Source organism: Falco biarmicus, chromosome 5 (genome assembly GCF_023638135.1).
Source record: "Falco biarmicus isolate bFalBia1 chromosome 5, bFalBia1.pri, whole genome shotgun sequence".
Taxonomy (NCBI): Eukaryota; Metazoa; Chordata; class Aves; order Falconiformes; family Falconidae; genus Falco; species Falco biarmicus.
In genome coordinates, this window is record NC_079292.1 from 50,933,020 (window position 1) to 50,957,795 (window position 24,776).

Sequence of the window (24,776 nt, forward strand, 5' to 3'; positions counted from 1 at the left end):
AAAACAAAAATCTGTCATAATTTGCTGCATACAGAATAAATGGTGATGGAGCTGAATCCTTCATTCTTACTGTTTGAACTGATAAAGATAAAATGTGATTTCATCGACTTACAGATAATGATTAGCACTGTATCAAGAAAATTGTCCAACTACCAATATAAATCCCTAAAGGAAGCACCATTATTTAATGAAAATGTATAACTTAACTTTTTTAAACCCACCAGAAAAAAGTGACTGCTTTCATACTTCGTTTTATATGTAAGATCCTTAAAAAAAGAATCAGGGTCTTGTATTTAAGAACATAATACATTTATATCGGTGAATACAGATTTTTTTCTGATACATTATTATGTAGTAGTAATTCACTGAAAGAGAATATTAGTGTCTGCAAACTCCACATGCTGCCCCACCCTGGCCCCATCTTTTTTGGATATATATGCAGTAAAATATTAGGAAATGCATGTTTTACATGGGGAGATGTGTTGCCTGGCAACAATAACAGTGTCAATTCCTCTTCAGTATGTAGTATGTGTCCACATCTAGAATGCTATTTATCTTCATTAGACCTAAATAATTTAGGCTGTCAAGTCTCTGGTGACATTAGATATCTGATAATCATATATTTCATGCTCAACCAGATGCACTTACAAGCAAAATAAAAATTGCATAGTCTCTGTCCCATATTTTCACACTATGGCATCATTAACAGTGGAGTGTTGCCTCCCTTTTCTTTGTTCCCTATTCTGATTGGTATCCATGAAGTAAACTGCCAAAGCAAAGTGAAGACCAAGCCTTAATTATCAACCTTCCTTTTAACAGTGGAATTGTTCTAACTATGGCTGTCTTCGCAAACCCATGCCTCTTGCATTTCAGTTAAAAATTTGAAGACAGTTTTTTGCAGTATATCACCCAATAAAACTGACAAACTGATTAAAGTCACTCAAGGTAGCTATGCATCACTATGTACACAATTTCATTCTATTTGAAAAAAAAACCCCAACCAATCCAACAACAAAATAAACCCCCATACCAAAACAACAACATAAAAAAAACCCCTATACTTCTCTACATGTCTGTACATGTCTATATATAGACAGGTGTGTATATATATGCACATATATCTATAAATATATACGTATGCACGTATGTATCTGCGTATGTGTGTAAACCCCCCTGACATTTCTGTCCCAAAGCTGTGCTGCAGCTGCAATACAGAAATTGCCAACTATGTCACAGTCATATTGTAATGATTTATTCCTCTTCAGAATAAAAAAGATATGCTGTTGATCATAAGGTTTCTCTGGTGATACAGAGAATGGCACCTCTCATATTCATAATTTTCTAAAAATCTTTACATAAAGTCTACATTTGAATGTGTTTTCTATGGTGCCAGTAATTATACCTAGCTTGCAAAAGCTTCACACTACACAATCATAAGAGACAGCGTTCCTAACTACAACATACACTAAAGGATGTAGAAGAACGTAAAGAGGCTTAGAGCCACTTGAATGGGAAGGGAAAAAATGGTTTATTCTTATTTAACCTCACCCTTGTTGACTATGCCTCTGACAAGAGAGACTTTGTATAAAAATATCAATGCTAGTCATATAAATGCTGCCAACGTATGCACTGAAATTAGGTTTTTTCTTTATCTTTTATGATGTGTAATGTGAAGTATCACATCAGATGAGATGGAAAGAAATTGGAAGTTCTGTCCTTTTAAATAACTTCATCTTACTTATATATACTATACTTTTAGAACTGAAAGCATGGCTGGGGACTATTGGAAACCAAATAAAAGAGGATTCTTGCATTGAATATTCAGATTAACTATATTTATTATAATGTTTTAAACTCAGTCTCCTATTCTTATGTGTTTAATGGGAATATCTGAGGTCACATACAGTAGCTTATCTTCAACAGTAGTTCTAAATGGTAAAATTATCCTACATTTAACAATTGTTTAAGCAGATGGAAATTTAATATATAAAAAATTATTGGTTTGGAAAGGGGACAGCAATTACAATAAACTAAGACTAGGACCTTAGAAAGAAGGAGAAAAGAAAGAAAAAGACTCAGAGATAGTTTAGGATTCTGTGTGTGCACATCCATTCAGTATTAAGACGTATTAATGTAGGCGTCTACATATGATGTGAAATAATGGTGTTCAACATCCTCAAGGAAGTAATAAAAGCAAATAGCAAGGTTTAGCACCCTAAAGTTCATCAGATTTTGGTTTATTCAGAGAACTGGTAGGTAGGATCTCATGGGAGGCAGGTCTGAATGGCAAAGGAGAGCAGGAAAGCTCTAAGGACTTTAAGGACAGCTTCCTTCAGGTGCAAGAAAAGTCCATCTTAACACCTAGGAAAAAAAGTAGATAGGTCAGAGACTGACTTGGCTAAGCATGGAGTTCATATCAGAGCGTGACCTGGATCCTGATGCTGTTATCCTATGTGAGATAGATGTCTAAACCCCCATGAAAATCAGTGGAAATCCATAGCTCAATTCATTTATTTAAAACTAGATGTTAGGGCCATTTTAATTGCCCTAATTTATTCAGTCTATCTATACAGGACTAGCAGAAATATAGGAGACCTATGTCTTTCTGGAGTGGCAGCTGCTGGCCAGGCAGGCAGGACACCACAAGACATTTTGAATGCTACAGTTTCTGGGAAAGGACATTAAATACTTGTTCAATACAGTAAACAGACTGAAATATAGCTCAGTTTATCTTGTAGCACATGCTAAGGGTGAAATTTCATGTCCAAGTATGGATGTTTAAGGTTCTTTGAAATGTCCTAATATTACACTTGGTCTCCAGCAGCTAATCCTGAAGGGTGCAGGTCTCTTACTGTCCCTTTGTCAGATGTGTCAAATACTGTTATTTTGAAACATCACTAGATGCCTATGTTTAGTCAATTGACTTGCAGCTTGTCAGGGGAATCATTGCACCAGTTCTACTGAATAGATGTGTTAACAACAAGAACTTAGAAACTTCTTGTATACGGATTTTTGCATGTAATTGTCTCAGTTTTGAACTGAAACACTGAATCCAATCCAAGGATGCATATATATTTTAATAACAAAGATAATTCAGATAATTCTGGAAATGAAACACTATGCTTATAATTAGGGTGGCAAAATAGAGTTGTCTGCAATAATGCATCAATGGAAAAGTTAAATTTATGTGTAAAAGCTAAAGACTTTATATAAAAGGTTGATGGTGATGTATTCATATTACAAAATTAAAAGGTAATTTCATGATAAATCAGGAAAAGACACTTGGCATCTAATTAATAATATTAAACATTATTGGTGATGTAAATTTACTGTAACAGTAAATTATAAAATTACTTGGAATTTCATGGTAAATATCAAGAAGGTAATTCTGGTTGATGTAGCAAAAAGAATAGGCAGTAACTAGACTGTAGCGTGGAAACATACTTGAATGCAGGAAGCTGATAAGAAGGTAATTTAAACACCAGGTTACAATATGATCAAATACTTTGAGAGTGAAACTAGATACAATTTAAAGACATAAGATTTTTTTAAAAGTATAAATAACTGGTGCATCAGCTAACCAAGTCTTTGGAGAGTTCTTAAACATTCGTAAATTTTAAAACATCCATACTTCTCCACAGACATGTGCTCTCATTCAGATTAAAATTAATTACAAGAAGTCCATTGGACTGGGATTTAGATACGTAAGGATGTTCTTAACTTATTCCTTCTGTATTTAAAATTCGTATATCAATAAACTTCTACTTTTTGGAAACCGGCTATAAATTAGAAAACAAGTCCGTAAGATTTTTTTTTCCTGAAAACAAGAAAAATTACATGCCTCTGTTACTTTTTTCCAACTGCTTCCTTAATTCTCTCAGCTTTATTTGCTTAAAACATTCCCTTTAAACTGTTACCCAATTCTTTCTAGAAAACATTCCAAAGGCATGGTCTGGCCCTTTTTCTTACAAGAAGAATCAGGAAGTTTGCAATATGCATAGCATTGTCAGGTCACTATGAGTGGCCCAAGATGCTGAATTCATTGGACAGGGATGTTCTGTTTTCTACAAGTGTGATTCACATCATCCAGCTCATTCTAGTACTCGAGGTTTATTTGTAAAAAGCCAATACTCTTGTACTTATGCAAAGTTTTCAGAATCAATAAGGACTTCTTTTTTTTCCCCTCTTGTAATGCTACCGACTACTTTACATAACATCATGAAGCTGCTTTGTCTGGTTTTTTAACGGAGTCATACATAAGAACATATGAACTTTTCTTTTTGTATTGCTATCTACTAAGATATTCCATTTTAGCACTTGAGATAGATTGATAGATAATTAGATAGACATAAAGATGGATACTTCCACTATGGCAGCTGCCAGGTGACTACTAGGTTTTCAGTTCTCCAGGGCAGGATTTACACATTCAGTATTCCTGGATTGGGCAGAATTCACAAATACATTATTCCTGGATTAGGCATTTACATGACATCTTCCCCTTCTTTGATATAATCATAGATTTTTATTCTTTTCTATGACTTTTCCTGTGATCTGGTAAATATTATGCAGATATTCCTTATATCAGACTAAATCTGTTCTTACAGGTAAAAGTCCCATGACTTCTGTTCATGTATCTTGAACTTTTCCCATCCTCGCATAAAGGATTTTATACAGTATGTATAAAATGTATGCATACTTTATGTCAGCTCCCCAACCTTAGTGTCATCCATCCTGTTACACTTTGTCTCCCTGAACATATGTTTAATATTATTGTCACTGTTCTTCCTGCAAGTCAACAAATACACAGCCAGGACTCATGATGTGGGGCTATGTAAGCAGCATTGTTACATAAGTTTGTAAGATATGGAATTTTGGTATTTCAGTTTAACCTCTGCTGCTTTGACATAGCCCCTTATTATAGCCTGCCTTCTGAGAAGATATTTTAAACAATAGTAAAAAGCTATGACATAATGTCTAGATGCATTGCATCATATATTTTGGTAAGTCATAATCCTTCATTAAAATCCCATTATATCATGTTTATTGAAGGTTTGGCATCTTAAATTAATACTATCAGCTTTTTCTCATATTTTAGATATTTTTGTTATGCATTAAAGTTCTGGCTTTGTGCGTTTCTTACCATATTATATCAGTTGTCTAAAAATAGTTTGGCAAAAAATGAACTATTGATATGACCTTGATTTCCTAAATTAAAAAATGCGTACCTGTACCTCTCCAAATAAACTTTAATATTTCCCATTTGAAGTCCCTTTTATTCAATAGTAATAATAACAACAGCTTCATCTTACAGTGCTAGAGTACCACACAGATTTACCTGACTCATTTCTCCTGAGACAAGGTAATGTTGCTCTCACTGTTATCATTTACACATTTATTCTGCCAGTTATATGCTGAGATAAAAGTCTTGATTGTAAGTGATCAAATCTTTTTGGTCTTCTTCAGTCTTATGGGTCCTAACAGTAGAAGATTAATTTTTTTTACTACTTAGCATATACAGGCATATATAACCTCTCCGTTTTGTCTTATATTACAAAAGGGAGTAGTATAGACTGGCTAGATAGGAAATTTTTGCACCCATGAAGCAGAACAAATAGAGCTGTAGGTCTGGATATGGAGAGTAGTTTGTGACACGGACAAAGGAAAGCCATAGGATTCAGTCCTTTCAGGCTCAATGTAAGTGATTCAACACAAGCTGTAATAATACTTGCAAAAATTCTGAGCATGTGAAAAATGTGGAAAGAATACAACTTATGCTAACTTTTGCTTATTGAATCTTTAAAAGCAGTAAGTCTTCAGAAAGTCAGATTAACTCAGCTTTCCATGAGTGAAATAGAAGGCAATAATGCCTTCATTTCTTTTTAGAAGCCCATGAATAAAACACAGAAGTATATACCTGTTTCCACAGTACTGCAGGAGGTAAAATATCTCCACCTTGTTGCGTGTGTCAGTCTTGCAGCTGCTATTAGTGTAACTGCTGTTTTCTGCCCCAGCTCAGTAAGAGTCTGGGGCAGAAAAATTGAGAGTTAGAGAGAAGCAGGAAGCAATATTTGTAGTGGTTGACTCACTTTTTCTGTCAAATATTCACAGAAAATAGATTAAAATGCCCTATATAGCTTTGCCTTCACAGTTTTATCTAGTCCAGGGTTTTATAGCACTGTTGATTTAAAGCAGCTATAAATTATTTTCAGAATTAAAACATCTTAATTTAAAATTCACATTCTGTTCAATAATTTTTCTTCTCCAGAATTTTTCTCAGATAATATGTTTCATCAAAACTGGCACACTTCCTTTTATAATATAGAGAAACTGTATTACATTTTATTTTTATTTTAGTAAAAAATGCATAAAAATCTATGTATGGGGCAATATATAGATGTGATTGCACATAATCTTGCTCATGCATGTGTTAACTAGAAGTAACTATTTCCATCACAATTTCTAAGTACCTCAAGTATTGACTCCATTGTAGACCTTGAAATATTGTAAATGTTTGCAAATAACCAGAGTAATTATAGCCTAGTGCAAAAACATAAATACAGAATCCTAGCGTGTCTGACTTCACTTGTCTTTGGTGTGGAGGAACCCTATTTACAATTATGATATCTTTCAAGGAGGAAAAACAATTCCAATTACTTCCTTTATAGAGGTTTTATAGTTGCCATGCTCTGAATAAAGCAAAGCTCAGCATACATTTCAAATGCTAAAAGTTCAAAGTTATGCACCTAAATTCTGCTTCAACGTTTGTGCCATGGCATAAATTTTTAACGTTTTGCAGCAGATACAAAGGTTTCCCTTGCTATCAGACCTGTTACATATTGGCCACTTGGAAGAAAGGAATATAGGAGTTTGTTCCAGGTCCCTAAATACAGAGCAGGGAAAAAAAAAAAATGTCTTTGTTAAGTAGCCTCCTTACATGATCAAGAATAACTCAGTCCAAAGTGAGGTCTTACCAGGTTTGGCACTGCTGTGCATTTTCTTCAGCTACAGTCTTAGAAAGAGGACAGCAAAAGCCCCCGCTGACTACTTCTTATGCTTAAAATCATTGCTGTAAGCATTTATCTCCTCCGTGAGCCATCTTTGCAAGAGATTACAGAATTCCAATAACCAAAAGTTCCTTCTCACCTCACACACAAGGTTTTCCAGTTTCCTCACCCTGCCTCTGTTGCTATTTTGATCAATGAACAAACAGGAACATAAAATATTTTTTTTTCTTAGCAAACTTCTATACTAATATTTGCTTTGTTCGTTAAGTACTTTAGAAGACAGTACTTTAGAAGAAGCATTTAGAAGGATGAAATCTTAACTGTTCTTTAAAGGTAGCATGATTTATGCATTTAAATATTCTCCACTATTGAAGAATTCAGTCAAGCTTTATAAATAAATTTTCTCTTTAACTCCACAAAACTGTAGAACACCTTCTTTATATATTAGCATACATTGTCCAAATGCCTCATTTTATATGAAGAAGGATATTTTTTCTAACATTTATTTTTGTTTTAAAATTTCAATTAACTTAAATAATTAAGTTACTCAAATACCAGTAAGATTTGGAAACAGTACATTTCAGGACAAAAGTTTTTGATTCTAACTTTTTGTTATTTTATTTTAATATTACATCAAGAAATATTTTGAGGGTTCCCAATTTTTATCTCTTTTTAATCTTGTTTTTTTTTCCCATACAACTTCACTTACAATAGCAATGCTAAATTATTTATGGTTTATAGATATTTTTAATCATATTATTTCAGAAGCAAACATTTCTGAGCCAAATTTCTCTTACATTAAAGTATACAGACTTTAATTTAAGTAATCTTTTCTTCTCAGCTTTTAATGTTACACTGAATAAACAGAAGAAGGATGTTAGTTTTCCTGTGACCAATATCACCTAGAGAATATATGTGTATTTCATTAAAAGGGGATATACAAATAAGAAAATATGAAACTGTAGTTCGAGTTGTAAGTACTAGAAATATATTTGTTTAAAAACAGTTCAGCAGCTTGAAAACTGGTGTTGATTTTCTAATGTATTTAAAGTAGGTGGGTTTCTACATACTTAGTGTTGTGATCTCAGTGGTTTTCCAGTCAGTAGTCAGTCCATGTACAGTCAATCCAGATTTGGGATGAGTATTTGTAACATTTTATGAACTCGTATGGTAAGAGTAACTCTATTCATCTCTATGTAATGGATGGATTTCCTTTATTCTGGTGACTGACCTTTTTTTTTCATGGCTAGAGAGAATCACTATGCTGGTCTGATATTAAAGCACTGTTACCAAATGCTGAACTTTTTTTATTATTGTTACTCAGTTGCTATCTTAGATATGCAGCTGATGGCTTTTATTAATGACAGAATTGTGAAAGGATTAGCTAATGGATTTTTAATGCATCTGGCATTACTGTGGTCTTTTGTTCATGAATTATTTGTAAATAAAGATTGGACTATTCCTCCAATTTCTTAAATTGAAGACTTAAAAAAACCCAATAACAGCAGTTCATCAGATATAACAGTATTTTTCCTAGGAAGATTATGATTCAAATTCCTGATTAAATATGTGAAAGGAAGATGGAATTTTGGTTCTTGCAACTTAGTATTGTCATAAATAATAGTAGACTGTTGCTTGACATGAAAATTTATAGGCTTTACAAGCTCCTTGATACTGACACACTTTATCTGTGAAAAGGTCAAGAACAGGCACACAGTTTTTGTAGTATGATCACTAGCCTGAATCTGAGTTTTTCATTGCTAAGGCTTCTGATTGATTTAAAAACACATTCAAGTTACAAAGGGATCAATAAAGAAAGATATTTACAGTTTTCATTTGGAAATGGGATTATAGAAAGTTAGAGGGTTATATAAACAATCTATACTATTTATATCAAGCAGCATGCAACATTTAAAACAACATACTTTAAACAAGAAAAATACAGTAGTTTATATCCTTGAAATAGCTGGCATAATTTTAAAAGTAAAGTCATATTAACAATATTGCACATATATTTATTTTTTCTTTTTGTCTCTTCAGTTCATAATTTTGACAAAATTTTACACATTATTTTTGAATCAGAGTTTATATGATTATTGACTGTAAGACTGCTGATTATACTATATTTATTGACTTGAGTAAAATGTTTCAGTTGTAAGAATATTAAATTGTGTGTACTAAATAATACTTGTGCACATTACAATTATAATTAGAATATGGAATAAAATAATATACATTACCAGAATATTCCCCTATTAAAGTTATTTGGTTTATTCCTCCACCTGAAAAAATAATAAATGAAGATATTTTATTTTTTTTAAATCCAGTTCTACAGAAACACTTATAATTACACTTCCTGCTGTGAATATGACCTCTAATCCATGAGACACTGAGTGCAATTTCCATGACTGAATGTAGATATCTAACAGCGTATTAAATGCCTTGTCTTGTCTGATCTCCATCAGTCATTACAGAAGAACAAAAATCTTCTGTGGATATCATATGTCCAGCCTAACAAGAATGCCTTTGATAATTAAAGGTCCTTAAAACAGTATCTGAAATAATACATGTTCAACTCCCTCAATCTCTTCCTAAATAAATGACTTATAGGCTTTATGTAGTCATAAAAAATAATGTTAAGGAGGAAAATACCAATCATGCCATTTTCCATCTAAGTTACTAAGAACAAAAAATCTAAAACTACATTCAGCTGCAGGATTTATGATTATTTCTAACTTTCAGTTCACATGAGCTGAGTGAACATATGCTGACTGCCATTCTCACTGCAGTAAGTAAGGTGTACCCACAGTATCCTACTTTTTACACGTGGGATGTCACAGGGAGACAACTTGGATATATGCCCCACATGGGTGTTGTGCCCTATTAACAAAAGTCCAGTGGGATGGATAGGACCAAGCTTCTAGGAAAGAACAAAAAGGATCAGGGTGCATAATTTCTTTTCCTTCTCCCAGACCTTGTAACGAGTTAATATGGCTGTTCCATCGAGCAATCATTCTTGTTGCAGCTGTAGTGATGTTAAAACAAAATCAAGCAAAGAAAGCCCTAGTTCTATTCCTAAGCAAACGTAAGAAATTGGGGCATGTCAACAAAAGAAATCATTGTATAGTAACTTAAGATATTAATTTCAAAATATCTTACTCAGGGATATTTTTACAATTATTAACAGGAAGTGTCATACTAGCTAGCTGTAGTTACCTCATTATATAAACAATTTCTCCATGATTTTGCTTTCCTTTTGCTACTGTTCGTTGTGTTAATTCTACAGTGTTATAAGATACAGAATTTTTTGGTTGTTGTTCTTTCAAACAAAGTAATTAAAAGCATTGATTCAAGACTGATTTGTCAAATCAATGAGGGAAATGTCTTTCCTGTAAAATCTGGTTGGGGTACACTTTAAAAGGCAGCATTAAATGAGGAACTAATAGATTCTACTAGAAGTCAACCAAATCAAAAAATCTCTTCTGCTAAGTGTGGTTTTTGCATTAGCTCATGGGCTAAATATGGTATTCTCTAAAGTTCTTTTCTATTGGAAAGAAGAAAAAAAAAAAAAAAAAGAAAAAAAACAGAAGGCTAAGATAATTTGAAAAAAGCATTGGGTAAAAAATAGTGCCAACAAGCAATTAAGAAAATTTCAAGAAGTGTTGGATGCAGAAAGGGTGTATAAAGTCCAGGTGAGATAATGTAAAGCAAGGGTTTGTTAAGTGAGCATGTGGTTGGCATGCGTAAAGGGAAAAAACACAAAGGAACTGTAGGCAGAAACTGGCTTGTTTAAAATCTTTCTAGTGAGAACAAAGGTCTTCAATATGAAATTGTTAAGTCTGACCCTTTGGCACGCAGTAGGTGTTATCTAGTTAATGGGATATAAGAAAACTTCCTGTAGAAAGAGAAAAACGGTGCTACTTTTGTTTTTTCAAAGACATTAGCCAATGGTGAATCGCAGTGTTTGTGTTACAGATTGAACAGACTGTACGACTGTATGTTATGAGAACAGAGAAAGCAATAATAAAATGTGGAGAGGCTATAAAACAGGAACAATAATGTGATAGGAGAGGAAGCTACCTAACTGTTCAAAAAGACACAGGTGCAATTGTATCCTCAGCTGAAAAAAAAAAAATAATCCTTTGGTAGCTCTTTGTTGAGCATCATTGTCAGAGGTGGAAGTCAAAATGACAGATGGGTAATCTGAAATTCAGTAAATAAGGCTGTAAAGTTATGCTAAAGGTGACAGCATCTGTCAAGCACAGGCACAGCTTTAGAGAAGGCCATTTGGACTTTCCAATTTATTAGAAAGGGAAAACAAGACAAACATGAGGATTTGGGATTTTTGAGGGGTTCTGTGAGACTCTGCAAAGTTTTTTAAGGAATATTTAGGGGAAAGGGATCAGGGAGGAACAAAGAGGGTAATAGGGGATACAAAAAACGCCAATTGCCTGTGAAACACTGCGACTCAGTATAGTTGTCTGACCAAGCCCTGCATCTGATCATCTGTCCTATCTTTCTGTTAAATCCTTTCTTAACTCTCTTTCCATGTAATTTCATCCTATGTCCTGTGCATGTGAGTGCTGCAAACACCAGGTGCCTGTGGTGACGCAAGTCGAGGCGGACTTAAAAGAAGCACTATGTCTGCGTGGCTGGGTTCGGACAAAATGGCCTTTATTGTTTATACAAACTATTTATATGGCTTAGACAGTGCAGGTGTTAGACCCTGATAGGTTTTTGTGTCCTTATTCTTGCTTGCTATTTGCTGTTGCTGTAGGTGCCCGTACACTGCGGTTCTAAGTTCTGATTCTTCACATCCTGTTTACATACCTGACAATTTGTGGCTGTCTTAAAGGTACACGGCTAAGTCTTTGAAGTCAACTAACTTGTCTGCAGACCTGCTGCAGACCCCAACAGGTGCCAGCTACTGGTAAGGTGAGCATGAGTGGATTTGGTGTCAGCAACCAGAGTCTGACCAGGGTGTAGACGCCCCAGTGGTGTCAACTACTGGATCTAGTAGGGGTCTCAGTGCCAGGAGCCAGAGTGGGTGAGGGTCTTGACCACCAGCTACAGCAGTGGCACAACAATATGTCCCCTAAAAAACAGCTACTGCAAGGGACTGGTGTGACTGGGGTAAGTGAGGTGCTTAGCACTGACAGCAGGAGTGGGACTATTGATCACAGCCCATGTGCCTGGTGCTGGCTGCTGGTGGGGGAAAGTATCTTGCTTTCTCTAAAACTGTGCATGTGCATGGGATGTTTGTGCAATTTGCTAGCAAACTTCAAGCAGGACTAGCTGGTGAATAATAGTCCCAAGGTCCAGGCAGGGGTATCAGATAGTTGGAAGGTCCATGCTAGTATTTGATGGGACCCACAAATGAGAGGTGCCAGTGAGATGAGTCTGTGCATGCATGTATCTTCTTGCTAAGTGAAAACGAAGGTGAGCTACCCGATGAATGGAAGATTCATGACCACGAACTGGATAAGATGACTCAGGATCTAGGTAGGAGTGTTGGACAGTCAGGATGGCCATGCTGGTACTTGGGGGATCCACAGATTTGTGTGTGCTTGTGAACCCAAGGAGCAGTACGTACATGCATGTTTTCACTAGTGAGCTTCGGCCTCTGCCAGCTGAAGAGTAGAAGGGGACCTGGTTGCATACACTTATGTTTAAGGTGAGTCCTGGTACTGTTATACATTGCTGCTGTTTGAAGGCAGTGTCTTGTCTGTGCCTTTGTGTGTGTGTGTGTCTGTGTGTGATTTATGTGTGGGGGATGCATTTGGGGGGGTGTGGGTATGTGGGGGTGTGGGCGGTGTATGTATGGCTGTATCTGTAGATGTGAGACAGAGACCACCAGGCCTCAGGGTGCACCACACTGGGCTGCAGCAGGCAGGCATGAGGAGCCCCCAGCCCCAAGTGCACAGGAGATGGTGGCCCAAGTGCAGAGGGAATACACTGGCCTCTTATAACATCTCTTAAGAAAGGTCTTTGTCTGTTAAAATGTCACATCCAAAGGAATGATAGAAAGCTGAACTGCAGATGAATGGAAAACTTTTCTTTCAATCCGGCCACAGCACTCTCTCTCTGTTAACTTATTCAAGGCATTTTGTCTCATTACTATGTGCTCTTTCATCTTAATATCCAAAGTTTATATTTGCAAAATTTTATTTATGTTTGGATTGACAATCTGCCCTATGGCATATGACCATAAGGCTTGTTGCTTTTTTCTCTAAATTGTACTGAAGGAACAATTAAAGGGTTGTGGTTTTTTTTTAATTTATAGAAAAAATACCATATTTGCAAAACACCTATATTTTTACTTGCTGTATCTCAATATCTCATTATATTTAATGCATGTTTTACAATAGGATCACTGTTCTGAAGCATTTGTCAGGTCTTTTTTTTTTTTTAAACTGCAGCTTCTTCTATCATTTGGCTTCTTCCTTCCTTAAGAACTGTTTTCATTTTCCAGCGTTGTTGTTATGTATTACTTTTATAGTTTATATGCAATAATTCAATGCCATATTTTAATAATGATCTACAATAAGTTAATTAGAAGTGATCTATTAATAAATCTTTCAGGAGGTTGGAAATATGCAGACTTTCACCTTATACTTGACAGTACATGATGCAGTTGTTAATGAATCAATAAGGAACACTCTCACCTGTTTTAATTCCAATTAAAATGTTGGAACTATGTGAGATGAAGCCAGTGGCAAAGTAAATAATTATCTTTAATAATCTGTATGTATATGCATAAATAAGTACATACCATTATAGTTGGTTGTGTGAGATGCGTTGTTTTCTCTGCATGTCCTGTACTTTGAGACTTAAGAATTCCTTCTCTTCCACCTTGAATAAAATTACAAAATTTTAAAAGTTTATTATACAGAATTACAGCTAACAAATTTTGTCTTTAAGTAATTTAGGACATTCACATTTTTCAGGAAGAGAGTTGTGTTTCTCATAATGTACCAGTGATGTACAGAAATACAGTCATCATCTCTGAATTGCCTGCACATATTCTCTCCTAGCATCTGTAAATCTTGTTTAGACAATTTTTGAACAATTGCTTATAATATAGATAAATCTGTATATTTCATCAGCTTGTGAAATCCTACAAGTAAATTTGACTGGATTGGATGTCCAGAAATCTTTTCCTGTATCTACTACTTCTGCAGAATGAATCTGATTTGTGTGTGAAGATTTTTGATGTTTTGGAGAAACACAGCCCATTCAGTATGAAAAAGTAAAATTTTATCAATTGTGAAGATTATAACAGGAGCTATATTCTATTATAGGCTCCAAAATTTCGACATCAGGGAACTATATACTCTGTTAGCAAGCAGGCATTCATTGTAGGCAGGCAATAACCTCTTTCTGTGAAGAGAAGTATCCTCCTTTGTGAAACAGTTTGAAGACCAAATACTGTTATCTCTCTTTGTTGATTAAGGAGAGTCTAGGTATCTGATGTTCTCATTAGGATCTGCCTGGAGTTAATTAATGAGAAACATTAAGCACAAGAGTTTGTCTAAAGAAGTGGTTAACCCCAGGCTGCAAAGTAGGTATTTCCTTACTTGGAAAGCAGAGGTCATTCTCAAAGAAGTGAACACCTTTTTTTAAATCACTTCAGAGCACCTACTCTGTAGGGGTTTTTCTTGAATTTTTGACTAGTTCTGCTGATATCTCAGATATATCAGCTTGCTGACAGTTCTGGGGAAGAACAGAAAAATTGTACATGTCTATTTTGGTTTATTTATCTGTGACCTAAATGTAATCTGACACATTTTAAATATGAAAAATAAATTAAAAATAAGTAGCAATTCCAAATTTAAGAAAAGGATGGAAGTTTAGTTTATGAATAGACAAAGTAAAATAACATCAGAATTCTTGTAGTGTCTCTAAATATATATATATATATGAAGCTGAACGTTTGAACAAAATCTGCAAGCTTTCTTGTTATCTACAAAAGTATAATTATTGATATGTTTTACTCCACCATTCTTCATACAAATAGCTAAAAAAATTTCCTCAGTAGTATTTATGAAACTACATCCTACTTTGTTCATTGGAAGTCTGAACAGAAAATGTAGTACTGTACATGGATAGATAATACATATAGCTACATATAGATCTGTATTATAAAAATTCCTTGCATTTTACAGGTAAACAATAAAGAAAAAATTTTGAAAATTGGAAAATAAAATTTTGTTTAAAATAAATTTTTTATCATGATCTGGACAATTATTTTCCTAATATAAAAACTAGGAATATTATTATTACTTAATTTGACAGAGTTCAGCGAGAAGTAATTAACTGAAGTTTGTGGAGCATTTGTTTGTTACAATGATAAGGCTTTTTAAAGATACTCACAGATGCAGCAGAAAGCACAAAGCACCACTATTGTTTCCTTCAGGATACCAAGCCTTATCCTTATTGTAAAGATTGTGTTCCATGGAAAAATAGATTTTTTATTGTATTGGTAGTGATCTAATAAAAAGCACTTTTGGATCAGTCTTCACTCCACATTACAATTTTTAATTAGGCTAAGTTTTTGTTAAATTTCACAACTAATATAGGAGATGGTCATTAGAAATAATAAGGATAATGGAGACTGATAAAAATGTGTTCTGGTTTCTGCTTCTGATTAGGAAATACATAACAACCTTAGTGATTCTTTTAATTTCTTTTATCTTCCAAAACTCATTTTAGACAATCCCTTGTATATTATTTCACATTTTCAAAGGACCTGTCATTGCAAAATACTTTTCAACTGTAAATAAAGTGGAATGTTGATTATTGTTTAATCCACTTCTAAAATGTAGCTACCTTTGGAATAAAATGCAAAACATGCTTAACTGTTGTGCAGAGGTACATAACAGAAGGTTTGCTGACAGGAGCTGAAGTAAAGTAACCTCAAGAATTTAAATAGGCACTGTATGATTTTTCAAGCTGTAATTTCTCTGAAAGAACTATGGGAATGACATTCAAAAAGCCCACACTGTCATTGTTATTTATGAGATTGCCTCTAATTTTTTATAAGTATGTAGATACTGTGTGTGGTCTTGTTTTGCTGAGGTCAGAAACTTTAATTTACTGGGAGGGAGTAACGTATCTCCACTTTCTTAGATAACTGCCTAATTTTTTTCAGGAAGAGAGTGCTGTATTACATTCAGCTCACTTCACATATTTCTGAATAGATATAAAACACACAGAAGGTTTTTTTCCTTACTGAATCACTACAAAAAAAAATGGCTGGAGTTCAATCATCACTAGGTTTAGAAGTTTGCGGGTTTGGTTTTACCAACTGATATTTTTTTTTAAATTACTATCCTTATAGAAGTTTTTGGGAGGGACAACAGGGATTTGAAACAAAAAAAACCCCAGGGAAATAGCAGTACTTCTTAATTACTTTAGTATCTTGCAATAAAACTATGTACATTGCTTATCATGCCATATTTCTTCATAAATAATATACTGCTGACATTAAACTGAGTAATAGCAAAGGTAGAGAGTAGGAGATATATCTTACGATATGGTTAAGAGTATATTTTAAAGTTACTGTATTTAGCTTGTGGATTTTGCTGGTTTGCTATCTGGTTGATCAGTTATTTCCTCTTTAATGTACCTGAGTTAATTTACGTCACTTTGTATTCATCTCATTCTGAATCTTGCTTTATATTATCTGATAAGACAGTAACTAGTACATCGCTCTAAGGTCTGATGTTTTTGAATATACTTTGCCTATGTTTTCCAAATTGCATGACTTTGAGCCACTATGTGTTGCCAATATTTGAACATAGTTTGGAATTTAAAAGATGGACAGAGTTGATAGCTTATCTAGGGACTGACCTGCACGAGAAAAGCAGAGAAAAGTCATCTTGATGAAAGCATGTTTCTAGTAGTTTTCCCCACATTTATATTTGACAGCAGATGATTCTTCATTAGCATTTTCGTTTGGAGTGGTAATGCACTTCTGAAAAAAAAAATCCTGATTCTACTCATTCATTATGATTATTTCTGACTGCAAAGTGTATATAAACAAGATTACTTTCAGATGAAAGTAAACTGGAAAATCCACTCCAGCAGAGCACCGTATGCTTTCTTATAGTGTAGATACAAGAACCCGAAGTAGTAACTGGGGTTGTGCCTACCAAGCACTCATACTAAAAGGAGGTTCTCAAACCACTTAGAACTTTGGTTGTGTTTGAAATGCTATGTCAGAAGAGAAAACTAATTTGTCTTTAACATTTGCTGTCAAACACCAGCCCTCAGGTTTTACAGATGATTCTTTTCTCTTTTGTCTTCCACAGAGATTTTTTTCTTGTCTTACATAATTTCCTGTCCTTCTTGCCTTTTCCTTGGCTGTTTTATCTTTTTTACTGAACCCTTTTTTTTTTTTTTTTTTTTTTTTTTTTGCATTTGTCCTTGTTGCTTCTTTCTTTGCCAACTTCTCTTTGGTAGACTCACAGAGTCCATTGTGAGTCAAAGGTTCATTGTGGTTTTGTTTGCGGTCATGAGAAAAAAAAAATGTTTCACATCAGTCCATCTGTGGGCTGATGACATGGACCAGCTTCAGCCTGGCTTCATCCCCACAGCCCTGCCCAGCCATGTCAGGGCTGTATCAGACACTGGTTCCCCTCACCAGGCCAGATCCCAACACTTCCTATGGACCTACTCAGTGCCTGGGGATGTGGCTGCCCCAGTGCCTCGCAACTGCCAAGTTCCTGACCAGGCAAATAAGTTTGCCTCTGTTCTTCCAGAACCTGCCCTGATGCCCCCATGGAGTCCCTCCACTGCTCCTAGCTCCCAGCCTGGGGGATGCTGCTAGCCCTTGTGGCATTCTGGCACTGACTGCATTTAGTCCAGATGGTCAGACTAACTATAGCACCATAAGGCACACACATATGGTGTGAGGGCACCAAAATGAACAGAACTTTGGGGAACTCTCACCAATAGAGACTGGGAATTGCTATAGACTGGTATTTTTAATAAATGTCTATTATTTAAAAACAGGCAAGACAATTTTAAAAAAAAAATTTTAAAAAAGTTATTCAGTTATTACAGCATTACATCAAAGAATCTGATATTTTATTTTACAGATAAGCCTAAGGAAAGAACTGTGCTAAATATTGTTAGGCTAATTGCCCACTTTGGTATTTCCAGCCAGAAGTAATTTCTCTCATCTTTTTAAGACTATCAGGTTTCTTGTCATAGGCTTAAACTGATTAGGCTGATCTATCTTTGAACCGTGATTTTAGCAAAAATGAACAGCCCCATTGTTCTGTTCTGTGTCTTTCGAATCTGAACAATGAAATCAGGAAAGGAAGGCTTATATTTCATCTGCTTTTTTGTGTGAGAAATGCTATTCTTCAGTCATTCCTTCCAATCTTATATTCACACGTGGAAGACTAAAAAAAGTGATGTGACGATGGCTGACCGTACAGCTTTATCTGAATGTATCTTTCTCATTAACAACAGTATAAATTGCCTGAGACAGTAAAGATTATGTAGTTAACTAATTTTTTGCTTCTTGGTCTGATTTCTTGGAATTGTCTCATCTATTTTTTTAATCTTGAAATTGAGATGTTTTAGACTTATATGAAAAGAATTTACTTCATGTGAATGAGGAATCTAGTTATGCTGCTTCACACCTGCCACATCTTCTTCTCATCTCTTTTAGATCTTTCAAGATTTTACAAGATACTCATAAGGGTATCTTGTATTAAAGATGGAGGACACAGTAAAGTTTCTTAACATAGACATATGCACAAATTTTTGTGGTTGTATTTTGTCCCTGAGACACTGAAAAAAATCATCATAAAGCTTAAGTTTAGTTTGTTGTCATAGGCTTCCAGTATGTTTGTCCATAAGACTCAGACCTATCTTATCATTAGACATGCTTAAATCACTTTTTATAACTTGAAGAATTATCTCACTATATCTTATTTTCTGGCACTTTAATGATTTATTCATTAGGTCTTAACTTTGATCTAAATAATGTTCTCCAACTGAACTTTAAATTTGAATTAATCATTTTCTCTTGTACGTATTACCATTAGTCATGCTCTCAGTATTAATCACGAAAGCATAATATTGTAAATACTACTGACTATACTTTTTTTTTAATAAAAGAAACACTTTCTTTCCTTACAATGAGACTGCTGTACAAATTGGAATTGCTTCTCTATGGTGTAGTGCTCAAGTAGGAAATTAAGAAGTACATTTCAGCTTTAGAGTTTTACAGATTTTTGTGTGTTTCCCCTTCACTGGGACTGATGATGAAGTTTTCAGGCATTTTGTTTGTTATGCTTTTTATTTGAGTGAATATATTGAAAAGGATAATTAACTGTAGCGCTAATGTAAGATACCACAAAAAGCTTGTCTTCAAGGTGTGAAGAATCCAGTTCTCCATTTATGCTGGAGGTAACCATGAACAATGAACTGAAGCTGGTAGAAGCCAGGTTGTCAATATGAAAAGTGGGTTGCATGTGGAGTTGTGGATGATACAGAGGGATAATTCCATGCAAATTCAGTGAAATTTTGACTTTAATGTGGAAGAGCTGCTTCTGAAACAAGAATTATCTTTACAGTGACTTCAGCATTTTTGTTTGAAAATGTTTCCCTACTTCGGAATTAATTGAAAACAAGATACTCCTGGCAGCCTCACATCAGAGGCGTGCTACCTGTTACTGATGTCTGAAGTCATTTAGTGTTTATTATTACCCACTTATATCCTGCATACTGCTATTTAATTTCCTCAAATATATGAAATCAGAAAACATGTCAAGGAACAGCAGGAAGTTTGGTGTATGAAGTGGGAGAGAAATTATAAAAGTAGACAAAAGTTATTTATGCAGCAAGGGGACAAGCAAAGGGTCCAAATTTTTTGAGAGATTAAAGTTATTTAGACAGAGATGGAAAACCACTTACCTTATGCAGCACAACAATGCAAATTTCTTAAATCTGATCTTAATTTCCAATTCAATTAATAGTTTTCTTCTGTGTTCGATCTGTATTTGGTGATATGAGTTGAACAAAAAAAGACAATATTTTAAGGGCAGGTTTACATGACTGGACAGGCCTTGTTGTAAGTTGCACTGGGCGCAGGTGCCTGGCAGTGTCAGGGGGCTGCAGGGACCCGCAGGGCCACCCTGAGGTGTGGCTGGGGCTGCCCCTGGTTCCCGCTGGCTCCAGCTGTGGGGCTGGAAGCTCTGGGGAAACACACTTAAGGAAGGGCAAAGTGTCACACAGAGTGGGGTTATGAAAAAAGGCGTGAGAAACAGCCCTGTGAATATCAAGGTGAGAGAAGGAGTGGGAGAAGATGGCCCAGGCACTGGAGTTGAGATTCCCCAGTATAGCCTGTGGGGGAGAGCCATGGTGGAGCAGATATCCATGCAGCATTCCATGGAGGACCCCATGCCAGAGCACAGAAAAAGTGCAAGGAGCAGCAGAGAGGAGCTGTTGTGGACCCCATGCCAGAGCACAGAAGAAGTGCAAGGAGCGGCAGAGAGGATCTGTTGTGGACTGATCCCCCATTCCCCTTCCCTCTGCACTGCTTGGGGGTATGGGGTGAGTAGAGCAGTTGGGAATGATGGAGTGACATTGAGCCTGGGAAAAAGGGGAATGCAGGGACACGGTATTTTAGGTTTTGCCTTTCTTTCTCACCACGATACTCTATTTTAATAGGCAATGTATCAAATTAATTTTCCCCAAGGTGAGTCTGTTTTGCCTGTGATGGTAATGGATGAATGAGCTCCCTATATTTACTTTGTCCCATGAGCTTTTCCATCCTACTTTCTCCCCCTGTCCTGCTGAGGAAGGAGAGTGAGAAAGCACCTAGGTGGGTCATCTGGCAGCCATCCAGGGTCAACCCATAAGGTAAGTATTGGACCACAAGACTATATTGGATATAATTTAGGTAACTGTAACATGGTTCTCTGAGTAGTGCCTACAATACACAATCTGAGTATTTTTGCTGAGCTGGTGATATACATACAAATGCTAAAATGTGCTTCGGCTTGGCACCTCCATTCTTCTAAAGACGTCTTTCTTAAAGCACTATGCCTAATTGTTCAATGTTAGGCTATGGTATGCACTGAAACAGCTGAGTACTTCTGCTGTGCCAAGTAGCTGGAGCTGTATGGGCCAGGTATAGATGTGGCTTCTGGTCACAAGAAAAACTGTCTCACAGGAGGCAGTGATAATGGGTAAGAGTGACTTACATTCCTATTATCAACATGTAATTATTTTTTAAAGGCTAGTTGAGTGTGTTATGTTTTTGTTATGGCCTTTAGCAATAACTATTTTTTTACTGTTATTTGGGGATAACCTTGAGAGTGAGAGGAGCTGAGGACCCTCCTTTCATAGACACTGGAATGGAGAGAACGTAGTTTGCTGCAACAACCATGCAGCAATAACACTGCTGCTAAGAATTCCTTCTAATAAGGGTTTTCTTCACTCTGAACTGTATATGTCATAAGCACACTGAATTTAATTAGAAAGTTCTAGTTCATGTTTCTAAGCATTCATTTCATCTTTCTCTATCAAGGTCTATAGTGAAATGGAGAGTTTTGGTATAAATCAATTGCGCATTCTTGACGCAGTTAACTGAAAAGTTGATTTTTCAGCCAATAGACACTGTTGCATATCTCTATTCTGTGTGCTGCAGCGTAGGAAAATGTTTGTCATGAAGTATTAGGTAAAGCTGTGCATCACTTATTCAAAGACATTAATTGATCTATGTTGAGCCACAAATAACCTAAATAATAGTACTAAACTTGAAAAGGGTCAAGTTGTCTGCAAATTAAAAGAAATAGTTAAGATTAAAATATTTATAAGCACACTTAAAATGTTTTAACTAATTTTATATTGGGGTTCATATGGTCAATATGAGTAGTTTATATTTTGTATGATTTTGTTTTATTTTTTTCTGGGTTGTGGGATTTTTTTGTATTTTTACAATTTCTCAACTTGCTGTCAAATGTTTTAAGAAATTCTGTGTGTGAAATCTTCTTTGACACAAAATGGAACTTCTTCCTTGGTTTTTATTAATACAAATGTTTATAATTATTCTAGAGATATTAATCCTTTCTATTTAATATGTTCTGTCTTTTATATTTATATCTGGTTAGATCTGGATATTCTACACATAGTTTTTAGAGCAATCTTAGATGATTATACAACACTCTTTTTTCACCCTGTACCACTTTAGATAACACTTACCAAGACTGACTTTAAAACCGTTTTGGTTTCTCTAAATATCTTTACTTAATCTTCTAGTGCTCTTTACTGTATTTCCTTTTTCTTCTGAAGATTTTTCAGTATGTCAGTCTCACTGTTTTCTTTGTATAGATCGTTTGCTTCTTTTTCCTTCTCAACTCCATTGAGCATGATGATGGGACCAGATCCCACGGCAGCTTTCCTTGCTGCTGCTTGTTCCTTTCCACCACATTATTTTTCCAAGTACAAACCTTGATGGCTTCTCAGTTCTTCACTGGGTTTGTTCCCATTTTACTGACACTTTACTCAAAAAGGTGTCTCATCCACTGTTTTCTTATCTTCTGGTAACCCAAGATTTAAGCGGAAATGTTCAAATTTTTGTAAGTAAAGTTCTCTGGCAGTGATATTGCATGCTATTTATTCTCTACTGGTTGTATTTAAGAGCAAGTAGGGCATATTAGCTTAATCTATATTAGCACATAGTGAGGTCCAAAGACATTAGCATCAGACATCTCCAAAGCATGTAATAGTACTTGCAAAGGCTGCGTGTGCATATGCTACAGATGAGGAAGCAGTATACCATACAGAGCGATGTTAATGATGACAGGAAAAAGAGAAGGATCAGTTCCACATAAAAACAAAAGAAGAAAAAAAGTTCCCTTAATATATTGCAATGAGATAAAGGCACTGAAAGCAACGTGCATTTGCAAAAAGAGTTTTACAGCTAGATAGGCCTAATAAATCTGCATAGTGCTATCAGTGATTGTGGAGTCTAACGCACGTAATTTGTTGATAAGCATTATTTCAGCAGTCCTTAACAGTAATGGTTGCCCTGGTTAAATTATCTCTTTTCCTTTTTAACTTTTCTAAAATTTCCATTTAGATTTTCTAGAAGTTGAAGTATATACATATAAAATTAAGGTAACAAATTATAAACAGTGTGGCAGATAATACAGTACAAATTAATGTATGCTAATTGATTTTGAGATAAATTAATCCAGTTTCTCTCTGCAAAAATAGCTATTTTGCCTGAAAGAGCTAAGACAATATTTAAAATTTAAAAAGAAATAATTATGCATTTGCTATTATTATTATGTTCTTAATGTGGAATAAATAAAGGTAGAATGATGGCCTATACTTCCTTAGATGCTGTCCTTAAATACCAGTCATAACAATACAGAAAAACACATATATATGTGCAAAACAGAACATACATCATTTTTCATCCAAGCTTCCCACTGTAAACATCAAACTCAGTGTTAAATACATGTATGAAACCTAAAAATGAAAACCAGAAAAAAAAAATCCCAGGTCTCTAAGTGTGATGTTATCTATCTTAGCCAGCAACATATTGTGTTGGTATCTCTATATGTAAGGACTAGATAGAAAAATTAGTAATATACAAATAGTTTAAAAATAAAAGCTGTTTATCCTTCCAAGGTGAATCCACCCCAACTGTCATCATTTGAATCATATATTTTAATATATAATTTGGAGAATGCAAAATGCTGATACAACTATATTTCTGTGTAAAACCATTGGTGTTTGAGCCTAACAATGTTTAATGGGTGACTTGCTTTAAAATACATTTTTATACAGTTTGCATCATAACAGTAGCCAAGTCATATCTGAATGGATGCATATGTAGAAGCTACCTCACATTTTTTAAATTATTTTATTCCTTGCATATAACAAATATGTCTATGCTTAAAGATTAACATTTTCACAGAATAGGAAGCTAAGATCTCGTCTTTGTCTTCTTTGTTTTAGCAGGAATTTGCATGGTGGATTTTCTAATCAGACACCCAACCTGTTCTTTGATCTGATAAGAGTACTACTAGACACTGTGAAAGGTAATTCAACTTCACCTTATTGCTACCACTGATTGTGAAAAATTAAAGCCATAAAATTTACATTATTAAATTAATATAAGTAAAACTCATGGCTTTCATCTTGATACTTGTAGCATTGCAAACTCTGTCTTTATTAATGGAAGCAGGAAGACAGTGCATTTTCTGTTTATTTTTAGTTGAGCATCGTACTGAGATGATTTAGTGTTTAGTAAAGCATACATTTTTATATGCACTGAGCTTGATATAAGCGATATATTATTTTATGAATATTTGTAATTAATAGTTTGTGGTTGACATGGTTGATTTTTAAAAGCAGACTGCTTATTAATTATTCATATTTACAAAGGTTCCCAACATAAATAGAAGTTTCTAATATTTATATTATAACAGATATTTTAATACCTTTTAGTTTTATTAGGTTTCAGAGAGTATGTAAAATTTCTAAATCTTTCTCAAGATTCTTAATGTTTTTCCAAAAGCAGTGGCAGCTACTAAGATAAATTTGCTGAGGTGTGGGCTCTCATCTCATTGTCTAGTGCTCAGTAAACTCTGTGTTTGGCAGCTTCTCCCCCTGAAACAGCCTCATTTTATAGCCCTGCTGTTATATTCTTGACCTTTGTCATGGCTACGACCCTGGGGCATTTGAACTGTCAGATAAAAAAGTGGAAAGAGAAAGAGGCTGGTGAAAGTTGCAGAA

The 24,776-nt window shown here is 35.0% G+C and overlaps 1 long non-coding RNA gene across 1 annotated transcript in view; it reads left to right on the forward strand.

The window, feature by feature from the left end:
- The window catches only part of LOC130149471 (uncharacterized), a 200,346-nt gene extending 176,277 nt beyond the window's left edge, over positions 1 to 24,069 (forward strand). Inside the window, exon 3 of the long non-coding RNA XR_008821929.1 lies at positions 24,000 to 24,069. This is a non-coding gene — a long non-coding RNA (uncharacterized LOC130149471). The remainder of the gene's footprint in view (positions 1 to 23,999) is intronic.
- The last annotated feature ends 707 nt before the right edge of the window (positions 24,070 to 24,776 follow it).